Source organism: Pongo abelii, chromosome 10 (genome assembly GCF_028885655.2).
Source record: "Pongo abelii isolate AG06213 chromosome 10, NHGRI_mPonAbe1-v2.0_pri, whole genome shotgun sequence".
In the NCBI taxonomy this organism is placed as follows: domain Eukaryota; kingdom Metazoa; phylum Chordata; class Mammalia; order Primates; family Hominidae; genus Pongo; species Pongo abelii.
This window is the reverse complement of record NC_071995.2, coordinates 12082556-12105557: the sequence shown is the minus strand read 5'-3', so window position 1 is coordinate 12105557 and position 23002 is coordinate 12082556.

Here is a 23002-nt window from a genome sequence, read left to right as displayed (position 1 = left end):
AAGAGGTTTAATTGACTAAACCCCTAAATGATGTACAGGAAGCATGGCCGGGGGAGGAGGGCTCAGGAAACTTACAGTCATGCAGAAGGTGAAGGCGAAGCAAGTACATATTCATATGGCGACAGGAGAGAGAGAGCAAAGGGGGAAGTGCTACACACTTTTAATCAACCAGATCTCGTGAGAACTTCATTATGAGAACATCAAGGGAGAAGTTCACTCCCATGATTCAATCACCTCCCACCAGGCCCCTCTTTCAACACATGGGGATTACAATTCAACATGAAATTAGGGTGGGGACACAGAACCAAACCATATCACCCTGTCTCAAAAAAAACCCTCCAAATTAAATAAAATTAAAAATTCAAATGCTCAATAACCACATGTGACTAGTGGCTATGATACTGGACAGCAGTTATAGAGCATTTCTATCACTGTGGCGGTGACTGAAAATTGTAGGTGTGCCGTCTACTCTCCTGTTTCAGGATGAGAGAGATAGGAGAGACTTACCACAGACATTGATCTGACTGCCGAAATGCTCAGTGTTTTGCTTACATTTGCTTTATGCCTTTTTAAATATCTTCAGCATTGTCCACAGACTGGGGGATACCAGCAGATAGTTCAGGGAAGTTTTGGAACAGGATTCCAGTCAGAAATTCATTGGTGGTTTGGCGAAATTATTTGGTGAAGAATCCAGAAAAGAATCCACTGGAAAAGCCAAAGAGAAAAAGCAGTCAGGAGAATATCTCAGGTTCAACCTAGTGAGGACTGCGATTGGAAAGGCAATTCTGATTAGAATTGGGAATATGACATCTAGCAGCCTATTTGGAAATTCAATGGACAAGAAGTTGAGAATGGAACCAGATGAAGGTTGGCAATTTCTCTTTTGATGACCATTTTAGGGGTCTGGGGTTTTCTCTCTATTTTCAGTATAGTTTTTCTTTTCAGACTCTCCCTACCATCTTTTGTGAGATTACAGTGTCATTATTGTTCCCTTGGGCTCTGCTCCAGATCAGGGCTCTTCCTGATCAGGGAACAGCTGGAAAATGCGCTCTTTATTCTGCCCTTTCTTGTGGTCCCTGGATCTGAGAAAGGGCCACTGTGGCAGCACTATATAACTCAAGGCACCTCACGTGGCAGGTAGGGGTGAGTGGGATGTATTAAAGGAAGATATGGTCAGCAGGTTTAGAATCTGATGTCATTCTCTGGATTGTCTAATCATGTGGGATCCCAGTGCCTCAGTGGACACATGGGAACTTATGATCATATCATTATGTAAAACAAAGATAAAATTCGAAGCCTCCTCATCACCATCTGAATGGACTTCTTCCTTGGCCAGGACACTCTAAATTTAATCTGAAAGACTGGTTCAGGCCATGAAGGGAAGTGGGGCTTGGACATGCCTCATTATACCCCTGATTGACATCAACACAGACCTTAAGTCTGATAAGAAATATATACAGTCTATTCTCTCTAAAGCCTCCTACTTGGAGGCTTCATTTGCATGACAAAACCTAGGTCTCCATAACCCCTTTTTGTAACCCAGACATTTCTTTTCACTGACAATAACTCTTTCAACCAATTGCCAATCATAATATTTTAAAATCTACCTATGACCTAAAAGCACCCCCGACCTTCGAGTTGTCCCGCCCTTCCAGATGGAACCAGTGTAAATCTTACATGTATTGATTGATGTATTATGTCTCCCTAAAATGTATAAAAGTAAGCTGTACCCCAGTCACATTGGGCATATGTCATCAAGACCTCCAGAGGCTGTGTCACCGGTTCATCCTTAACCTTAGCAAAATAAACTTTCTAAATTGATTGAGACTTGTCTCAGATACTTTTTGGTTTACTATTACTTATCTCATGAGTGTTCTACCCTACCTGGGGTCTCCTGTTTTTTAATCAAGCTTTGAAAATGTGCTGTGTTACAGATCTATGGCTAGCTTCTGGGGAGACACGGAGGAGTTAGGCTGAGCTTCTTATTTGGTGTTTATAGCCTAATATTCTAGGACTCTATAGCTACACGCTGTTGTAGCAAAGTATTTTTGGATGTCATGGCTGGTTTCTCCTCTGATGATACTTTCTTTAGTGATAGGTCTAGCTGTTTTGGCCCTCTTCAAGTGAAACAGCTGTATTTTGTTATATGTCTTATTCCAGAGGTGTCTGGCTTTAAGATGGAATCAGCCAATTCTATACTTTACCTGGGAGTTAATTTTTCCGTGTCTGCAATAACTCTCAGATACCCAATTTTCTGATTTTTTTTCTACTCCTTCCTCCCCCATTTTCACATAAAGGTCATTGGTATATTAGCTACTGAAATGAAGAGGGAGAATTATGCATTCCTTGACCCTATTACTGTAATTACCATTTTTTCCCCTGTGAGCTCATTGTCTAAAATTCTTTGACTAATAAAGAAAGATTTCAGATCAACTGATTGTGCCTTTATTTAGGGCTATGGTGATGATATCTTGATATCACATGCTTTAGGGTTGCTCTAAATCTATTTCCTGCTATGCATTTGATGTGGAGATGGAAGAATTTGCTTTTAATGTCTTTGACACCTCAAAGAGAGCAGAAGAGCTCCTCCCACAGAAATTGATAATGCTCTGTGGTGGAAAGAATAATGGGTTTAGAGTCAGATTTTAGTTCCAACTCTTCTATGTGTCCTTGGTAGGTGATGATGATGATGATGATATTAATAATATCAGCCATTTATTGAGCACTTGCTAAACACTCAGTACTTACTAACTTCAGGGACGTTCCTAATCTTTACCACAGCCTCTTCAGGTTGGTATTAGGTTCATATCACATATGGATAAAGTAAGGCATAGAGGTGTTGAGAAATTTGCCTAGAGGTCATGTTGGGATTGGAACTCAGACAATTTTACCTAACCTTTCTGAACTTCATTTTTCTTCTCATAAAAATGAAGGCATTGGGCTGACCTCTACATTTAGTTCTATTCTAATGACTTTAAGTTTATTGATCTCTAAGTTTATAACCTCTATGAGCCTGGAGTTTTACAGATAGGGACCCCACAATGACAATTTTAGGGTGTGTAGGTTTCAGGTGGTAATAATGAAAAGTAAGGTCAGGTGTCCTGGAAGCCTGCCTTTATCAGGACTCCAGAAACTTTCCTTTTGGACTCCCTGTTTTTCTTGGTTTTTGTTTTTGTTTTTTGGGGTGTGAAAATGCCATCAACTGAGACAATGAAGCCAATATCTCTTCCCTAAAACATATCAGCATAAAGTCCTGAAGATATTCAACAAAACTGAGATCACTCCTACTCCAAGGGATGTTGGGAGGCTCAGATAAGGTAGTGCTTGGAGGTGATTATAAAACTTGTCAAATTCTGTACAAATGCAAGACGTTATTGGAACTGTCCTGGTATTTCACAGTTAAGAAGCTGGTGGGACTAGTTTTCCCATTTGATTTCTATGCAAATTGCACGTAGGAAGCCTTTTCTGGTTAGTGCCTATGCTGATTAAAGGGCAAGATGCTCTCAGCTTTGTTCAAGACACAGCAACCTCCATAAACATACCTCCAGGATGTCTGGTTACCGGCCAGCGTTGTCAGGTGTACCATGCCATTACATTTCCTGTTAAATTTTCCTACCTGATTAAAAACTTAAAATGTAGTAGGGCTAAATTCCTTCTGGTTTAATCTAATATGCTGCTTGAGTTGTGATTTCGAATTCTGTTCTATTCCAGGCTTCTCTTTATCCCCATCCTTATCATCTATCTTTATCTTCTTGCATGGAAAAGTAGAATACATTCCTGAATCTCCTGTGCTCCCTTTTCTGGCTTATTGCATCTTTGGGCTTGTGTAACACATAATGTTCTCATTTTGGAAACATCTGTTGCTGGATCACACAGAATTGGTGTCATAAGATGGCCCACTGAACTGAGAACAGAGAATATCTTTTTGTTTTCATGTTAATCTGTCTCTCTTTTAAAAGAATTTTATTTTAAGTTCTGGGGTACATGTGCACGATGTGCAGATTTGTTGCATAGGTAAACTTGTGCCATGGTGGTTTGCTGCATCTATCAACTCATCATCTAGGTATTAAGCCCAGCATGCATTAGCTATTCTTCCTGATGTTCTCTCTCCCTCTCCCCACCTCCACCTGACTGGCCCCACTGTGTGTTGTTCCCCCTCTGTGTCTATGTGGAGAACAGAGAATATCTAAAAAGTTGACTTGAAAAGATTAATTCCTTCTATCTTTTCATTTACTGATTTATTTATGCAGTAAGTATTTTATTGATCTCCCACTATAAGAATACAAATGGAGATAGAGAAAAAGAGATTGATCTCACTGGGTAAGATCCCAGCTAGCAGGAAGCAAGAGTGCTGAGGAGCAGAATTGAAAAAGGATTATAGTTCCTTGTGCCCATTCTTGCCCTCCATCCTATCAGATTTTGGGAGGGCCCGGGCAGCGGGGAACGTGAGGAAGACTACTGGTAAGGCTTGTACTACTCTCCCAAGATGAAAATGAATATCATACCTAGGCCCAACTCTATAACTAGGCCAGGAGGTAAAAGGCTAACCACAGAAGTAACGTACAACAAAACACCTGGAGTGACCAGAGGGTTGAAATATAGTAGGTGTGCAATCACTGTTTGTCATGTGATGTGAATGAACTGATAGTAGAAGTGGTGTTAGTAATCTATGAATCAGTCAATATCAAATATAGTTGTGGATGATGGAGAGGGGATGGGAACAGAAGAACTGGGAGAAGCCCAGGAGAGAATGTACCCAGATTGCTACTAGAAATATCAGGGAATTTCTTATGGAAAGAAGGAGAAATGGGCCAGAATTTTGAGGACCAAGAAGAAGACTTGGAAATAATTTGATAATTTGTTGGTTCCCTCCCTCCCTCCCTACTCACTCTGCTTTCTCTCTTTCTTTCTTTCTCTCTTTTTCTTTCTTTCTCTTTCTTTCTTTCTTTCTTTCTTTCTTTCTTTCTTTCTTTCTTTCTTTCTTTCTTTCTTTCTTTCTTTCTTTCTTTCTTTCTTTCTTTCTTTCTTTCTTTCTTTCTTTCTTTCTTTCTTTCTTTCTTTCTCTTTCTCTCTTTCTCTCTTTCTGCCTTTCTTTATTTTGTCTCGCTCTGTCACCCAGACTGGAGGGCAGTTGAAGCCATCTTGGCTCACTGCAACCTCAGTCTCCCAGGTTCAAGCGATTTTCATGCTTCAACCTGCCAAATGGCTGGGATTACAGGCATGTGCCACCACACCTGGCTAATTTTTGTATTTTCAGTAGAGACGGGGTTTCACTGTGTTGGCCAGGCTGGTCTCAAACTCCTAATCTGAAGTGATCCACCCGCCTCAGCCTCCCAAAATGTTTTTTTTTTTTCTTTTCTTTTTTCCTTTTTTTTTTTTTGAGACAGATTGGAATGCAGCTAGTCACAGATGTGGTCATATCTCACCACAGCCTTGAACATCTGGTCTTGAGTGATCCTCCTCTTTGTCTTCGAAGTAGCTGGGACTATCAAGGCCCACAGAAAGCCCAGCAACTTGATGATTTCATATAGCCCCTGTGTACACTGGGGTTTGATCACTGCAGCTCCCTGGTGGCCCTAGGGGGTTGGAGGACATATAGAAGATTTTCTTTGTCATTGATGTTGAGTAACTGCTCATATAAGGCCCCTGTTGAGGCACCTTAATCAAAATCATAAAGCCCTGGGGGACAAAACAAAAGAAAACAAAAAACCCCCACAAGGCCTGCCAGGAACTCCCATGATTAAGCATTTGGTGGATTCTTGCTGTTGTTCTTAAAAAATATTTTTATGTAAATGTCAAATACTTGTGCCTTAAGCAAGAGAACTTGCAAGCTTACATGCTTCCAGTAGGACTTCCTAGTAAAAACAGACAAGGAAAGTGAACAAGACATTTGCTGTTATGGGCTGCTTTTCGTGGAAGCAAAGATTGGAAGAAGTTGAGATTGTATTGATTTTAATTACTTGGAAACAAATTAGAATTTTCTTTGCTTTTTTCCTTTTCCAACTGTCAGTATAAAATAAATTAGGAAAATGTGCTTGTATTTCCCCAGAAGTGATGGGGAAAAAAGTGAGACATTTTGGGTTTCCAAAAGAAAAATGAGGAATTAGATACCTTCTAGTATTTCCAGAGAAACCTTATTGGCAGCAAATCCTGTGATGATAGAGGCTCCCCAGAAGTTATTGTCCATGAAGTCTGCTATGCTGTGCTAAAAATTATGAGAGTGTTGTTTTGGAGTCAACTCCCGCACTGGGCCCCTACAGTCCAGACTAAAAATCAAAATGGTGTCCCTCACGTTGAAGTTCCATGGCATCCAATCAAACGGAAACTGAGTTGCTTTCTGACTTGAGAAATCAGGAGAGAGGGATTACAGTCTAATTTCCCAAACAGGCCAGTTTCAACTGGCAGGGTAATAAAGTGTTCCCTGTTTTAATCCTTACCAAAAAGAAAAAGGAAAAAGCAACCTGATATTATACAATCAGTTATTTCCCTATTGTTCTATTTCTTGGTTCCTTCATTAAAAGGAAAACAACTTTGAAATCACCAGTCGCTTTTTTTTCTTTCTTTCTGCTTTATTTAGCCATTTTCTGTCTATAAAACCACACTCCCCTGCTTGGCTTATTGGAACACTTATTCTATTTTGGGGAATAAAGTGTTGCCTGATTCTAGAATTGCAAATAAAGCAATTAATATCTTTAAATTGTTAGAATTTTATCTTTTGCCTGTTGAGATGTAGAAAGAATTCTGAAGGCCTTCGTTCTATCTCTTGATGTGCTAACCTTGGGCAAGTCACTTACTACCTTGGGTAAGTCACTTACTACCTTGGGTAAGTCACTTACTACCTTGGGTTTCCATTTTATTTAACATTCAATATTTAACTACCTACTTATGGAGGTGGCAATGTCTTGGGAACTTATTTATAGAATGATATTGATATGCATTCTGCCAATCTCTCAGAAATGGCATCAGAATAAATTTGGATTTGAAAGCCCCATGAAACATTCATAAATCTCCTGCATCTCAGAACAAAAGGCCACAAATCAAAGAGGGAAGTTCTTGCCTCATTGAATACTGGACTTATAATAACAAAGCCTTTCATTCAATTAATGGCAAAGTGAAGAAAGATCAGACTGGAGATTTTCATCACAGCAAGCTTGACTTGGTGCAAAGAAATGCAAGAGGTCAAATCTGTGGGATGATTCAACTAAAGAAAAATCTCTTTCTTGGATTCCTATTGTCTTGCCATAATCTAAAATGTCTCCTTACTGATAGAGGCTTTAGACATTGTTTCCCTCCTCTTCTTCCTTCTTTATGAAGCAACTAATGGAAGCTATGCTAGGTTCTGTGATTAACCTATGCAGATTAGTTTGGGCTACTCAGGATATACTAACAGTGTAGCTCACTAACACTATACTAACACTATACTAACAGTGTCTTGGACAGGATAGAGGTTTATTTCTCTGATTTGTTATGATGGCTTTGTTCTGTGAATCCTTTCTTTATATATTCTCTGCCATCCCTATGGTGTTGCCCTCATGCAAATGGTTTAAGGTGACACACTACCACACCCACATTTCATAAGGCAGAAAAGGAGGAAAGTGGAAGTGAAGGGTATGCCTCTTCCCTCTAGGGACAAAACTTAAAGGTTGCACATATTAGTTCCGCTCATATTGCCTGGAGGCTGAGAAATGCATCTTCATATTGGGGAGCCATGTACCCAGCTAAACATTAGGGATTCTGTTACTCTGAGTGAGAAGAGGGAATGGGACAACCAAAAACCTGGGATGCTAACAAGAACGACTCTTGGTTCCTTCCTAAAAATTGCTTACTTTAGTGAGAGAAAACAGAAGTCTAAATAGGTAATTAAACATATATTAAATATATATGTGTTTAGAGATGGGATCTCACTATGTTGCTCAGGCTGGACTTCAACTCCTGGGCTCTAGTTATCCTCCTGTCGTGGCCTCCCAAGTAGCTGGGATTATAGGCGGGTGCCAAGGAGCCTGGCTTGACTTTCTTCTTTTTTTTTTTTTTTTTTTTTTTTTTTTTTACCCTTGTAATTTTATTTATTTATTTTATTTTATTTTTTTTTTATTTTTATTTTTTCTTTTATTATTATTATTATTATTATTATTATTATTATACTTTAGGCTCTATGGTACATGTGCGCAACGTGCAGGTAAGTTACATATGTATACATGTGCCATGCTGGTGCGCTGCACCCACCAACTCGTCATCTAGCATTAGGTATATCTCCCAATGCTATCCCTCCCCCCTCCCCCCACCCCACAACAGTCCCCGAAGTGTGATGTTCCCCTTCCTGTGTCCATGTGTTCTCATTGTTCAATTCTCACCTATGAGTGAGAATATGCGGTGTTTGGTTTTTTGTTCTTGCGATAGTTTACTGAGAATGATGATTTCCAATTTCATCCATGTCCCTACAAAGGACGTGAACTCATCATTTTTTATGGCTGCATAGTATTCCATGGTGTATATGTGCCACATTTTCTTAATCCAGTCTATCATTGTTGGACATTTGGGTTGGTTCCAAGTCTTTGCTATTGTGAATAATGCCGCAATAAACATACGTGTGCATGTGTCTTTATAGCAGCATGAATTATAGTCCTTTGGGTATATACCCAGTAATGGGATGGCTGGGTCAAATGGAATTTCTAGTTCTAGATCCCTGAGGAATCGCCACACTGACTTCCACAAGGGTTGAACTAGTTTACAGTCCCACCAACAGTGTAAAAGTGTTCCTATTTCTCCACATCCTCTCCAGCACCTGTTGTTTCCTGACTTTTTAATGATTGCCATTCTAACTGGTGTGAGATGGTATCTCATTGTGGTTTTGATTTGCATTTCTCTGAAGGCCAGTGATGGTGAGCATTTTTTCATGTGTTTTTTGGCTGCATAAATGTCTTCTTTTGAGAAGTGTCTGTTCGTGTCTTTGCCCACTTTTTGACGGGGTTGTTTGTTTTTTTCTTGTAAATTTGTTGGAGTTCATTGTAGATTCTGGATATTAGCCCTTTGTCAGATGAGTAGGTTGCGAAAATTTTCTCCCATTTTGTAGGTTGCCTGTTCACTCTGATGGTAGTTTCCTTTGCTGTGCAGAAGCTCTTTAGTTTAATTAGATCCCATTTGTCAATTTTGGCTTTTGTTGCCATTGCTTTTGGAGTTTTAGACATGAAGTCCTTGCCCATGCCTATGTCCTGAATGGTATTGCCTAGGTTTTCTTCTAGGGTTTTTATGGTTTTAGGTCTAACATTTAAGTCTTTAATCCATCTTGAATTAATTTTTGTATAAGGTGTAAGGAAGGGATCCAGTTTCAGCTTTCTACATATGGCTAGCCAGTTTTCCCAGCACCATTTATTAAATAGGGAATCCTTTCCCCATTTCTTGTTTTTGTCAGGTTTGTCAAAGATCAGATAGTTGTAGATATGTGGCGTTATTTCTGAGGGCTCTGTTCTGTTCCATTGATCTATATCTCTGTTTTGGTACCAGTACCATGCTGTTTTGGTTACTGTAGCCTTGTAGTATAGTTTGAAGTCAGGTAGCGTGATGTCTCCAGCTTTGTTCTTTTGGCTTAGGATTGACTTGGCGATGCGGGCTCTTTTTTGGTTCCATATGAACTTTAAAGTAGTTTTTTCCAATTCTGTGAAGAAAGTCATTGGTAACTTGATGGGGATGGCATTGAATCTGTAAATTACCTTGGGAAGGATGGCCATTTTCATGATATTGATTCTTCCTACCCATGAGCATGGAATGTTCTTCCATTTGTTTGTATCCTCTTTTATTTCCTTGAGCAGTGGTTTGTAGTTCTCCTTGAAGAGGTCCTTCACATCCCTTGTAAGTTGGATTCCTAGGTATTTTATTCTCTTTGAAGCAATTGTGAATGGGAGTTCACTCATGATTTGGCTCTCTGTTTGTCTGTTATTGATGTATAAGAATGCTTGTGATTTTTGTACATTGATTTTGTATCCTGAGACTTTGCTGAAGTTGCTTATCAGCTCAAGGAGATTTTGGGCTGAGACAATGGGGTTTTCTAGATATACTATCATGTCATCTGCAAACAGGGACAATTTGACTTCCTCTTTTCCTAATTGAATACCCTTGATTTCCTTCTCTTGCCTAATTGCCCTGGCCAGAACTTCCAACACTATGTTGAATAGAAGTGGTGAGAGAGGGCATCCCTGTCTTGTGCCAGTTTTCAAAGGGAATGCTTCCAGTTTTTGCCCATTCAGTATGACATTGGCTGTGGGTTTGTCATAAATAGCTCTTATTATTTTGAGATACGTCCCATCAATACCTAATTTATTGAGAGTTTTTAGCATGAAGGGTTGTTGAATTTTGTCAAAGGCCTTTTCTGCATCTATTGAGATAATCATGTGGTTTTTGACTTTGGTTCTGTTTATATGCTGGATTACATTTATTGATTTGCGTATATTGAACCAGCCTTGCATCCCAGGGATGAAGCCCACTTGATCATGGTGGATAAGCTTTTTGATGTGCTGCTGGATTCTGTTTGCCAGTATTTTATTGAGGATTTTTGCATCAATGTTCATCAAGGATATTGGTCTAAAATTCTCTTTTTTTGTTGTGTCTCTGCCAGGCTTTGGTATCAGGATGATGCTGGCCTCATAAAATGAGTTAGGGAGGATTCCCTCTTTTTCTATTGATTGGAATAGTTTCAGAAGGAATGGTACCAGCTCCTCCTTGTACCTCTGGTAGAATTCGGCTGTGAACCCATCTGGTCCTGGACTTTTTTTGGTTGGTAAGCTATTGATTATTGCCACAATTTCAGATCCTGTTATTGGTCTATTCAGAGATTCAACTTCTTCCTGGTTTAGTCTTGGGAGGGTGTATGTGTTGAGGAATTTATCCATTTCTTCTAGATTTTCTAGTTTATTTGCGTAGAGGTGTTTGTAATATTCTCTGATGGTAGTTTGTATTTCTGTGGGATCAGTGGTGATATCCCCTTTATCATTTTTTATTGCATCTATTTGATTCTTCTCTCTTTTTTTCTTTATTAATCTTGCTAGTGGTCTATCAATTTTGTTGATCCTCTCAAAAAACCAGCTCCTGGATTCATTTATTTTTTGAAGGGTTTTTTGTGTCTCTATTTCCTTCAGTTCTGCTCTGATTTTAGTTATTTCTTGCCTTCTGCTAGCTTTTGAATGTGTTTGCTCTTGCTTTTCTAGTTCTTTTAATTGTGATGTTAGGGTGTCAATTTTGGATCTTTCCTGCTTTCTCTTGTGGGCATTTAGTGCTATAAATTTCCCTCTACACACTGCTTTGAATGCATCCCAGAGATTCTGGTATGTTGTGTCTTGGTTCTTGTTGGTTTCAAAGAACATCTTTATTTCTGCCTTCATTTCGTTATGTACCCAGTAGTCATTCAGGAGCAGGTTGTTCAGTTTCCATGTAGTTGAGCGGTTTTGAGTGAGATTCTTAATCCTGAGTTCTAGCTTGATTGCACTGTGATCTGAGAGATAGTTTGTTATAATTTCTGTTCTTTTACATTTATTGAGGAGAGCTTTACTTCCAAGTATATGGTCAATTTTGGAATAGGTGTGGTGTGGTGCTGAAAAAAATGTATATTCTGTTGATTTGGGGTGGAGAGTTCTGTAGATGTCTATTAGGTCTGCTTGGTGCAGAGCTGAGTTCAATTCCTGGGTATCCTTGTTGATTTTCTGTCTCGTTGATCTGTCTAATGTTGACAGTGGGGTGTTAAAGTCTCCCATTATTAATGTTTGGGAGTCTAAGTCTCTTTGTAGGTCACTCAGGACTTGCTTTATGAATCTGGGTGCTCCTGTATTGGGTGCATATATATTTAGGATAGTTAGCTCTTCTTGTTGAATTAATCCCTTTACCATTATGTAATGGCCTTCTTTGTCTCTTTTGATCTTTGTTGGTTTAAAGTCTGTTTTATCAGAGACTAGGATTGCAACCCCTGCCTTTTTTTGTTTTCCATTTGCTTGGTAGATCTTCTTCCATCCTTTTATTTTGAGCCTATGTGTGTCTCTGCACGTGAGATGGGTTTCCTGAATACAGCACACTGATGGGTCTTGAGTCTTTATCCAATTTGCCAGTCTGTGTCTTTTAATTGGAGCATTTAGTCCATTTACATTTAAAGTTAATATTGTTATGTGTGAATCTGATCCTGTCATTATGACGTTAGCTGGTTATTTTGCTCGTTAGTTGATGCAGTCCCTTCCTAGTCTCGATGGTCTTTACAATTCGGTATGATTTTGCAGTGGCTGGTACCGGTTGTGCCTTTCCATGTTTAGCGCTTCCTTCAGGAGCTCTTTTAGGGCAGGCCTGGTGGTGACAAAATCTCTTAGCATTTGCTTGTCTGTAAAGTATTTTATTTCTCCTTCACTTATGAAGCTTAGTTTGGCAGGATATGAAATTCTGGGTTGAAAATTCTTTTCTTTAAGAATGTTGAATATTGGCCCCCACTCTCTTCTGGCTTGTAGGGTTTCTGCCGAGAGATCCGCTGTTAGTCTGATGGGCTTCCCTTTGATGGTAACCCGACCTTTCTCTCTGGCTGCCCTTAACATTTTTTCCTTCATTTCAACTTTGGTGAATCTGACAATTATGTGTCTTGGAGTTGCTCTTCTCGAGGAGTATCTCTGTGGCGTTCTCTGTATTTCCTGAATCTGAATGTTGGCCTGCCTTGCTAGATTGGGGAAGTTCTCCTGGATAATATCCTGCAGAGTGTTTTCCAACTTGTTTCCATTCTCCCCGTCACTTTCAGGTACACCAATCAGACGTAGATTTGGTCTTTTCACATAGTCCCACATTTCTTGGAGGCTTTGCTCATTTCTTTTTATTCTTTTTTCTTTAAACTTCCCTTCTCGCTTCATTTCATTCATTTCATCTTCCAGGGCTGATACCCTTTCTTCCATTTGATCGCATCGGCTCCTGAGGCTTCTGCATTCTTCACGTAGTTCTCGAGCCTTGGTTTTCAGCTCCATCAGCTCCTTTAAGCACTTCTCTGTATTGGTTATTCTAGTTATACATTCTTCTAAATTTTTTTCAAAGTTTTCAACTTCTTTGCCTTTGGTTTGAATATCCTCCCGTAGCTCGGAGTAATTTGATCGTCTGAAGCCTTCTTCTCTCAGCTCGTCAAAGTCATTCTCCGTCCAGCTTTGTTCCGTTGCTGGTGAGGAACTGCGTTCCTTTGGAGGAGGAGAGGTGCTCTGCATTTTAGAGTTTCCAGTTTTTCTGCTCTGTTTTTTCCCCATCTTTGTGGTTTTATCTACTTTTGGTCTTTGATGATGGTGATGTACAGATGGGTTTTTGGTGTGGATGTCCTTTCTGTTAGTTTTCCTTCTAACAGACAGGACCCTCAGCTGCAGGTCTGTTGGAGTACCTGGCCGGCCGTGTGAGGTGTCAGTCTGCCCCTGCTGGGGGGTGCCTCCCAGTTAGGCTGCTCGGGGGTCAGGGGTCAGGGACCCACTTGAGGAGGCAGTCAGCCCGTTCTCAGATCTCCAGCTGCGTGCTGGGAGAACCACTGCTCTCCTCAAAGCTGTCAAACAGGGACATTTAAGTCTGCAGAGGTTACTGCTGTCTTTTTGTTTGTCTGTGCCCTGCCCCCAGAGGTGGAGCCTACAGAGGCAGGCAGGCCTCCTTGAGCTGTGGTGGGCTCCACCCAGTTCAAGCTTCCTGGCTGCTTTGTTTACCTAAGCGAGCCTGGGCAATGGCGGGCGCCCCTCCCCCAGCCTCGCTGCCGACTTGCTGTTTGATCTCAGACTGCTGTGCTAGCAATCAGCGAGACTCCGTGGGCGTAGGACCCTCTGAGCCAGGTGCGGGCTATACTCTCCTGGGGCACCGTTTCCTAAGCCCATTGGAAAAACATAGTATTCGGGTGGGAGTGGCCCGACTTTCCAGGTGCCGTCTGTCACCCCTGGAAAGGGAACTCCCTGACCCCTTGCGCTTCCCGAGTGAGGCAATGCCTCGCCCCTGCTTCGGCTGGCGCACTGTGCACTCACCCACTGACCTGCGCCCACTGTCTGGCACTCCCTAGTGAGATGAACACGGTACCTCAGATGGAAATGCAGAAATCACCCGTCTTCTGCGTCGCTCGCGCTGGGAGCTGTAGACCGGAGCTGTTCCTATTCGGCCATCTTGGCTCCTCCCTGACTTTCTTCTTTCTCTAACTTGTTTCCTTTGCTGACTTTTCCTCTGCACCCGTAAGAATTTCCCTAGACTGGAATTTTGTCTGGTTCAGGTAAGGCCTGCTCCTCCTGTCTTTCTACATATCCCTTGGAATCACATGCACCACTTTGTGACAGCAGTTTTAAGCAAATGGCTCATACATCTCTATGCATAAAGCAAAATCAAGATTGTTAATCAAAATTCCCTGGACCTCAGTTTCATCTTTTTTTTTGCCACTTGTGGGGTATTTCCAACAAGGTTCTCTTAAGGTAACTTAACTGCCAGTAGCCAAACTCATCTTGCCTACCCTTTCTGCAAATCTCCTCACCAACATCCTGTTCCTCACAATACCACTCAGAAACTGACTCCTGCTTTGCTTCACTGGAATACATCACTGGAATAATTCAGGCTTCACAAGGTGGAGTTATGTTTTCTTTTCCCTGGACCCTGGCTCTCTGTATCATACATTAAATATAGATTGCTGATCATAGTGCTTGCTTTCATCACTGTAATCTTGCTACTCAGTGCCTTGCCTGTGCTATTGTGATGCCCCTCTTCTCTGCTTTAAATTCTTGTTCACTATCTGTCTTCCTACAATATAATTTGATTTGGCTTAATCTGCTAAAAAATCTTCACCAATAGGCTATTATGTATCAATGAGGCAATTCTCTTCGGCCTTCTATTTCCAAGTCGGCTTTTCATAATATGGCCTCAACTTTGCATAATCTCTGCAATATCCTCTTAAGACATATTAGACTAATTGCTGTTCCTGGATGTGTCCTCCACTCTCCTATCTCTACCTCTGTTTGTATTTACATGACTGTTCCTTCTTCCTGATAACCCTGCCTGTTTTACCATGATGAAATCTTACCCATTTTTAAGGGCAATTAAAATACCACATTCTTTATGAAAGTTCCCCTGAACTTCTGTAAGCCAGCAATACATTTGGCGTTAGAGGCAGTAACTAACTTGTCTTCGTGTTGCTAGTGTCTGGGAACCCCTGGGGGTAACCAGCAAGTCTGCTCAAATGTTAGAGCTGATGCTAACATTTGATTTCCTCAGAGATTATATTGTCTAACCTTTCCACTCCCCCCAAATAGATTGTGTGATTCTTGGAGGCAGGGTCCATTCAAATCTGTATCCTCAGTATGTTTTATCTCACTTAATATTCACTCAATTAAATATTGGTTTAACAGAATTGTTTGGGTGATGGTAATGGTGGTGATTTTCTCGGAATGAGTAGGGGACAAGCCACTTAGTCAGGGGGACTGTAACACTACTCAGAAGAGCCACCATTTCAGACTCTTCCTAAGAAACCAATGGTACGTTCTTAAGAAAGGGTCTCTTACTACACCAGTTTTAAGACAGGGTAGAATATGCGGTGTTTGGTTTTTTGTTCTTGCGATAGTTTACTGAGAATGATGATTTCCAATTTCATCCATGTCCCTACAAAGGACATGAACTCATCATTTTTTATGGCTGCATAGTATTCCATGGTGTATATGTGCCACATTTTCTTAATCCAGTCTATCATTGTTGGACATTTGGGTTGGTTCCAAGTCTTTGCTAAAACCAAACACTGCATATTCTCACTCATAGTTGGGAATTGAACAATGAGAACACATGGACACAGGAAGGGGAACATCACACTCTGGGGACTGTTGTGGGGTGGGGGGAGGGGGGAGGGATAGCGTTGGGAGATATACCTAATGCTAGATGACGAGTTAGTGGGTACAGCGTACCAGCATGGCACATGTATACATATGTAACTAACCTGCACATTGTGCACATGTACCCTAAAACCTAAAGTATAATAATAATAAATAAAAACAAAAACAAACAAACAAACAAACAAAAAAGACAGGGTAGAAGACAATACTGCTTGGAGGAAATTCTAGTGATCAAGAGAGAAAATAGATTTTGTATACAAAAGATTTTGTGATGTTTTTGTGTAGGATTGTCCTGGGGGTTATCAAATCTAATAATGAGCTCTTCCCTAGCTTCCTTTATCCATCCTTAAACCTGCATTCAGCTTCACCTAGGTGAGTGTTGGAGTGGTTAAAGAGGAGGCTCATTTGTAAGGAAAATAGTGGTGGATAAAATTCCATAGTGCATTACTATTAAACCTCTTGGAGAGGTCAGCAAAAGATACATAAACTCTTTTCTGACATTTCCTTATGTGACTCAAAATGCAATAAGAGAAACTGAAGTTTCTTTGATTCACCATCTTCTACCTCTCACCACGGTCCCTATCCCAATTCAGTGATAAAGAAGAAGCAGTTGTTTAGAAATGGGTCATTGGGAGAATGGATGAAACTCCTGGTTCAAATCTTACTTTGATGCAATTCTGTTAAGCTTCAATGTCTGTTTTTAAAATATGTGAGTTAATTTGGTTCAATGATTATGGCCAAGGCATCTGGTTGGATAACATAATGTCATGAAGTTGTACGGCTTTGGCCCTTGCCCTTAAGACTTTTAGTATATTTGAGGCAGAGACATAAGAAAGGGATTAATTCCAAACTAGCAGAGTCATTATTCTTAAAACCAGAAGATGGGTAGAGATAAGCCTGAATAAAGAAAGAAAATGGGGCTCTACTCCAAGCCATGCTGCCTATATTTATTCCTGCCTCTACCTCTTACTTGCTCTGTAACTGGGCAAGTGACCTAATTTCCTTGTGTTTCAGTTTCTTCATTAGTAAATTGATGCTGTTATAATACTTTATATGTTGTTTAGGATTATTGTGAGGGTTAAAATGAGTACATATTTGTAAAGTACTCAGAATTTGTAAAATATTTACAATAGCGCCTGGGACGTAGTAATTGCCATTTAGTCATTATTACTTGTTACAACTGCTAAAAATGTTTTTATTTTAGTAAAAAATCCATAGCCTTAAATTTACCACTTAACTTCTTTTAAGTGTATAGTTCAGTTGTGTTAAGTATATTCACATTGTTGTGCAACAAACAGAGATCTCTAGAGATTTTTCATCTTGCAAAACTAAAAGTCTATACCCATTGAACAATAATTTCTCCTTCCCCCAGCCCTTGACACCCACCTTTCTACTTTCCATTTTTATGAGTTTGACTACTTTAGATACCTCACGTAAGTGGACTCATGCAGTCTTAGTCTTTTTGTGACTGGCTTCTTTCACCTAGCATAATGTTCTGAAAGTTTATACATGTGACCATGCTTGTTCATCCATATGACCTTGTTCATAGCATAGCAAAGAATTCCTTCCTTTTTAAAGGCTGAATAATATTCCATCATATGTGTATCCCACATTTTTAACTTCATTCATCCATAGATGAACATCTGAGTTGCTCTACCTCTTGGCTATTGTGAATAATGCTGCAATAAACAAGGATATGTAAGGATCTTTTCAAGATCCTGATTTCTTCTTAGTGCAGTGGCTCACACCTGTAATCCCAGCACTTTGGGAGGCCAAGACAGGTGGATCACTTGAGACCAGGAGTTTGAGACTAGCCTGGCCAACGTGGTGAAACCCTGCCTCTACTAAAAATACAAAAACTAGCCAGGCATTGTGGCAAACACCTGTAATCTCAACTACTCAGGAGGCTGAGTTGTGAGAATCTTTTGACCCAGGGAGGCAGAGGCTGCAGTGAGCCTAGATCGCACCACTGCACTCCAGCCTGGATGACAGAGTGAGACCCTGTCTCAAAAAAACAATCCTGATTTTGGATATTTGTCCAGAAGAGGGATTGCTGGATTATATGGTAACTCTATTTTTAATTTTTCAAGAAACCTGTATATTGTTTTCCATAATGGCTGCTCCAGTTTACGTTCCCACAGCTGTGTACAGGGACTCTAATTTCTCCACATCCTTGCTAACACTTGTTATGTTCTGTTGTTTTGATAGTGGCCATCCCAATAGGTGTGAGGTGATATCTCATTGTTATAATTATTGCATTTCTTATCTATTAGCTGATAGAAATCCTCCTTCCCCTGCTGTCCTTCCACCATGGTTTAAAAGAGTCTGACCTAGAGCTTAAAATATCTAAGAGACAAAGACAGGAATCAGTCTCAAAATTGCCCATGAGGATGTGTGCTAAGTCCGAGAGAAAATACAGGTCCTAAAACTGCAATTAGATCCACTGAAATCTGTTCATGTTGTACCACAGTGTGTTTTCTTCCTTGTTCATTGACTACCAGGCAAGGCTTTTGGCCAAATCTTAAGAGTTATAATTATTTTCGTCCTCCCCTCCTTCCTCTTTCTTTTTATTTTTAGTATGGTGGTTTAAATGCTGGGAATTCATTTCCTAAAAGAGCTAAAATCCTAGAAAGCCAACTTTTTTGAGCATATGTCATGGTGAGGGCACTTTGCCCCACATCTAATCAGTCACCAACTCCCTTTAATTTCACCTTCATAATGTCTTTAATATCTGTATACTTTTCAGGCCTAGGGCTACCATGCTGTTTAACCCATGGTGGCTCTTGCCTGTGCAGTGCCGTTACTGACCTGCTCTCTGTGCAGGTTTGGCTAGTTTTCCTAAAGCATGGTTCTTACCATGCCAACCGTTGACTTCACATTCTCAATGACTCTGTTTTGCCAGCAGAATAATGACTCAACTCTTCAGCTTTTGAAGATCTCCTTGGTCTGCTCCCCAGTGTCATTTCAGACTGTCACAACCTCCTCTTCCGCTGCCCTCTTTTTGTCACCCTCTCATTGTAGTCTCCAGTCACATACTTTTCTTTAATGAGGATAATTACTCGGATAGTTTTACTTTATTCTTTAAGGTCCATCTCAAGTTATAATAATGAAGGTGCCAATCATTGATCATTTACTATATGTCAGTTACCAATTTACATGGATCAGTTCATTTAATTCTCACAATGACCCTATGAAGGGATTACTATCATCACCTGCATTTTGCAAATGAGGAAAACTGGACAGAGTAATTTGGGCAAGCTCAATGTCTCCCAAGGACCTGGGTTCATGTCCAGACAATCTGAGTCTAGAACCCAAGGTTTTAGCCACTGCTGAAAAGTTGCACTTGACAGTGTCTTCTCACCTACCCCTTGTTAGAATTCAGTACAGATGAATAAATATTTATTTGGCACCAGGTCTCTGTAATAGACTTTGTAGAAATAAGGCAATTCAAAGTTGATTAAGATGGTTCCAGCCATCAGTGATTCATAATCTAGGAATTAATATGTTCTTCCTCTATGTTTCCAAATTTATTACAGTTGACATGACATGACACCTCGAACACTGCTATTCATGCACATTTTTGTCTCCCCCAATGCATTATTAGTTCTTGCCCAGGGACCTTTCTGTCTATACCTAGAAACATGTTTACTGAACTCAAGTGAATCCTACTCGTATTTTCATTTGTTGCATTTTCCCCATGGAACTTTCCAGGATCATGCTTCTTCATGTTCCCACCAGAAAACAGTATCATCAAGTTACTAGGGACCTGAGACTTTTTCATCTTCAGCCCCTAATAAAAACAGCTAATGTTTACTGTGCATTTCCCTTATTGTAGGCATTTTGTATGAATAAATTAACCTAACAACAACCCCAACAAAGTGAAACCTATTTTTATCTCCATTGTATGGATGAGAAAACTGAAGTACCATCACTTCAGTAACTTGCCAAAGGTCACCTAAGTATTACTGGCAGAGGCAGGATTTACAGCCAAGCTGTTGGATCCCAGATCTATGAGGTTAACCTCCCTGCCCAGTGCCTCTTCTGCCTCAGTCATTGCATTTCACAGTGACTTCGCAAACATTTGTTTAAAAAAAGAGCTTTTTTTGTACCACTGGCACATGATTAGATTTCTTAGTATCTTGTTTTGACCTGTCTTTGTATTATATATTTTCTGACTTACTCTGATTCTAAATGCGGTGGCTCATGCCTGTAATCCCAGCACTTTGGGAGGCTGAGGCAGGCAGATCATGAGGTCCAGAGATCGAGACCATCCTGGATAACACGGTGAAAGCCTGTCTCTACTAAAAATACAAAAAATTAGCCAGGCGTGGTGGCGGGCACCTGTAGTCCCAGCTACTCAGGAGGCTGAGGCAGGAGAATTGCTTGAATCTGGGAGGGGGAGGTTGCAGTGAGCTGAGATTGTGCCACTGCACTCCAGCCTGGGTGAAAGAGCGAGAATCCGTCTTAAAAAAAAAAAAAAAAAGCCATCAATTTTTGGCCTTCCTTTGAATTTCCCAAGGTACTGAGTGTAATAGCTGGGTCACTGAACAGATACTTGAAACATGCTTGATCTGGTACTAGGACACAGGGCTAACCTTTATCCATATCTAATCTACAGTAGAGGTGGGAGGCCCAGGTCACAGGACTTTTGCCTCATTCTAGGCTCCCTATTCCATGGGGGAGAAATGTGAGTGTTGGTGTCTGGAAACTATTCCCTAAGGCAGGATGATAGCTGGGGCTTGGACTGAAAGAAGCACCTTGCTCTGGCTCACATACCTGGAGGCACGCTGGCAGGTGCTGTGCAGCTTGGTTCTTATGGGGGTGGGTGACACAGTGGCAGGATATGCCCCAGCTCAACCCACTTTCCAGAATCTGATCTCACTCTGGAGGAGGTAGATGCAAAAGCTTTTGAGTTTCTTTGGTGCTGTGAAAAAAACCTTCCATACTTTCTGTGAGGCCTACCTATAGTATTAATTACAGATCAATTTAATATAACCTAACTAATACCACATATTTTCCAGAAAGAAGGATTTTATTATTTTTCTGCTCTCACTGGCTCAAACTTGTGATAATTTAGGTTTTTTTTTGGTCTGTTTTTCTTTTGTTCTTTTTGTTTTGTTTTGTTTTTTGAAACAGAGTCTCACTCTGTCACCTAGGCTGGAGTGCAGTAGTGCAGTCTCAGCTTACTGCAGTCTCCACCTCCTGGACTCAAGTGATCCTCCAGCTTTAGCTTCTGGAGTAGCTTGGACCCTAGGTGTGTGCAACCATGTCTGGCTAATTTTATTTTTTAAAGTATTTTAACTTTTATTTTAGGTTCTGGGTATATACAGGTTTGTTTTACAGGTAAACTCATGACTTGGGGGTTTGGTGTACAGATTATTTCATCACCTGGGCACTAAGCATAGTACCTGTTTTAGTTTTTTTTTCCTGAACCCCTCTCTCCTCCCATCCTTCCACTCAAGTAGGCCTCAGTATCTGTTATTCCCCTCAATGTGTCCACATGCTCTCATTACTTAGCTCTCACTTATAAGTGAAAATGTGAGTCTTATGGTTTTCTGTTCCTGTGTTAGTTTGCTAAGGATAATGACCTCTACCTCCATTCATGTTCCTGCAAAGGACGTAATCTCATTCTTTTTTAAGGCTGCATAGTATTCCATGGTGTATATGTACCACATTTTCTTTATCTAGTCTGCCATTGATGGGCATTTAGGTTGCTTCTATGTCTTTGCTATTGTGAATAGTGCTGCAATGAATGTATGCATGCATTGTCTTTATAATACAACAATTGATACTCCTTTGGGTATATACCCAGCAATGGAATTTCTGGGTTGAATGATATTTATTTTTTGTAGAGATGGGGTCTCCCTACATTGTCCAGCCTGGTCTTGAACTCTTATGCTCGAGCAATTCTCCTACCTCAGCCTCCCAAAGTGCTGGGATTACAGGCACAAGCCATCCTACCCAGGCGTTTTTTTCTTTTGAGATAGGGTCTTGCTGTGTTGCCCAGGCTGGAGTGTCTGATCATAGCTCATGGTACCCTCAAACTCCTGAGCTTGAGGGATCCTCCCACCTCAGCCTCCCCAGTAGCTGGGACTGCAGGCATGTGTCACTGCATCTGGCTAATTTTTAAATTTTTTTGTAGAGATGGTATCTTGCTTTGTTGTGCAGGTTGGTCTCGAACTTTTGGCCTCAAGGGATCCACCCACTTTGGCCTAGGATTAACAGGTATGAACCACTGCATCTGGCCAATAACTTGTTTTAATTCTAGTGCTTCCTTTATAGAATACCTTATGAGATCACAGACTAGTTACCAGAAGTCTAGTTATTAATTTATCAATAAACATCACTTCCTATGTGCCAGACCCTGCTAGATACTGAGGAAACTTCAGAGAAAAAGAAAGGAGCAAACTTGTACCTTTTTCTTAAGACGGTGAAGAAATTTGAAAATAAAATGATAGCTGCCTTTGACATTTGAAGAGTGTCATATGGCTCCTCAAGAATAAAATTGGGGTAAACAGTTTGAAATTATAAGAAGGCATATTTCAACTATTAGAAAGAATAGTTGTCCAAAGATGAAATATTCCTCTCAAGGTACCAAGTTCTCCATCACTGAGCTGACAGGCCACTTGACAGACATGCTGTATAGGAGGGAAAAACATTCTTCTATTCAACAAAAAGGCTTTGCATGTCTATTGAGCTGGACACAATTTAAGATACCTTCACACCATGAGGTTAAATGATTCTATTATACTTGATAGCAAGTGTGAGACAGCCAAGTGTAGACAATTCCCCGGAGAAACTCCAACCCACCTTTGCACTGAGAGGCGTGTGCACTGGGGTGGAACCTTGGGAAGTTGGTGCTGTTTTGCAGGGGGTTGGAGCCTGGCCTCTCCTGTTTCGGGGTGTGGTAACCTGGGATTCAATCTGTGAGGCGGGAAAACTGGCTAGTAGGACTCTTGCTGAGAGTCCCCGTTCCCCTTTTTTTCCCTTTTGGCCCAATAAATTCCATTTTTCTCACCCTTCAAAGTGTCTGTGAGTCTAATATTTCATGTCCATGTGGCAAGAACCAGACTTAGCTGAACTAAGGAGAAAGTCCTACAACATGTGTAAAAAGCCAAGGAAGTAAAAACAGTATACTAATATAATAATAGAGAACTAACATAATAACTGCA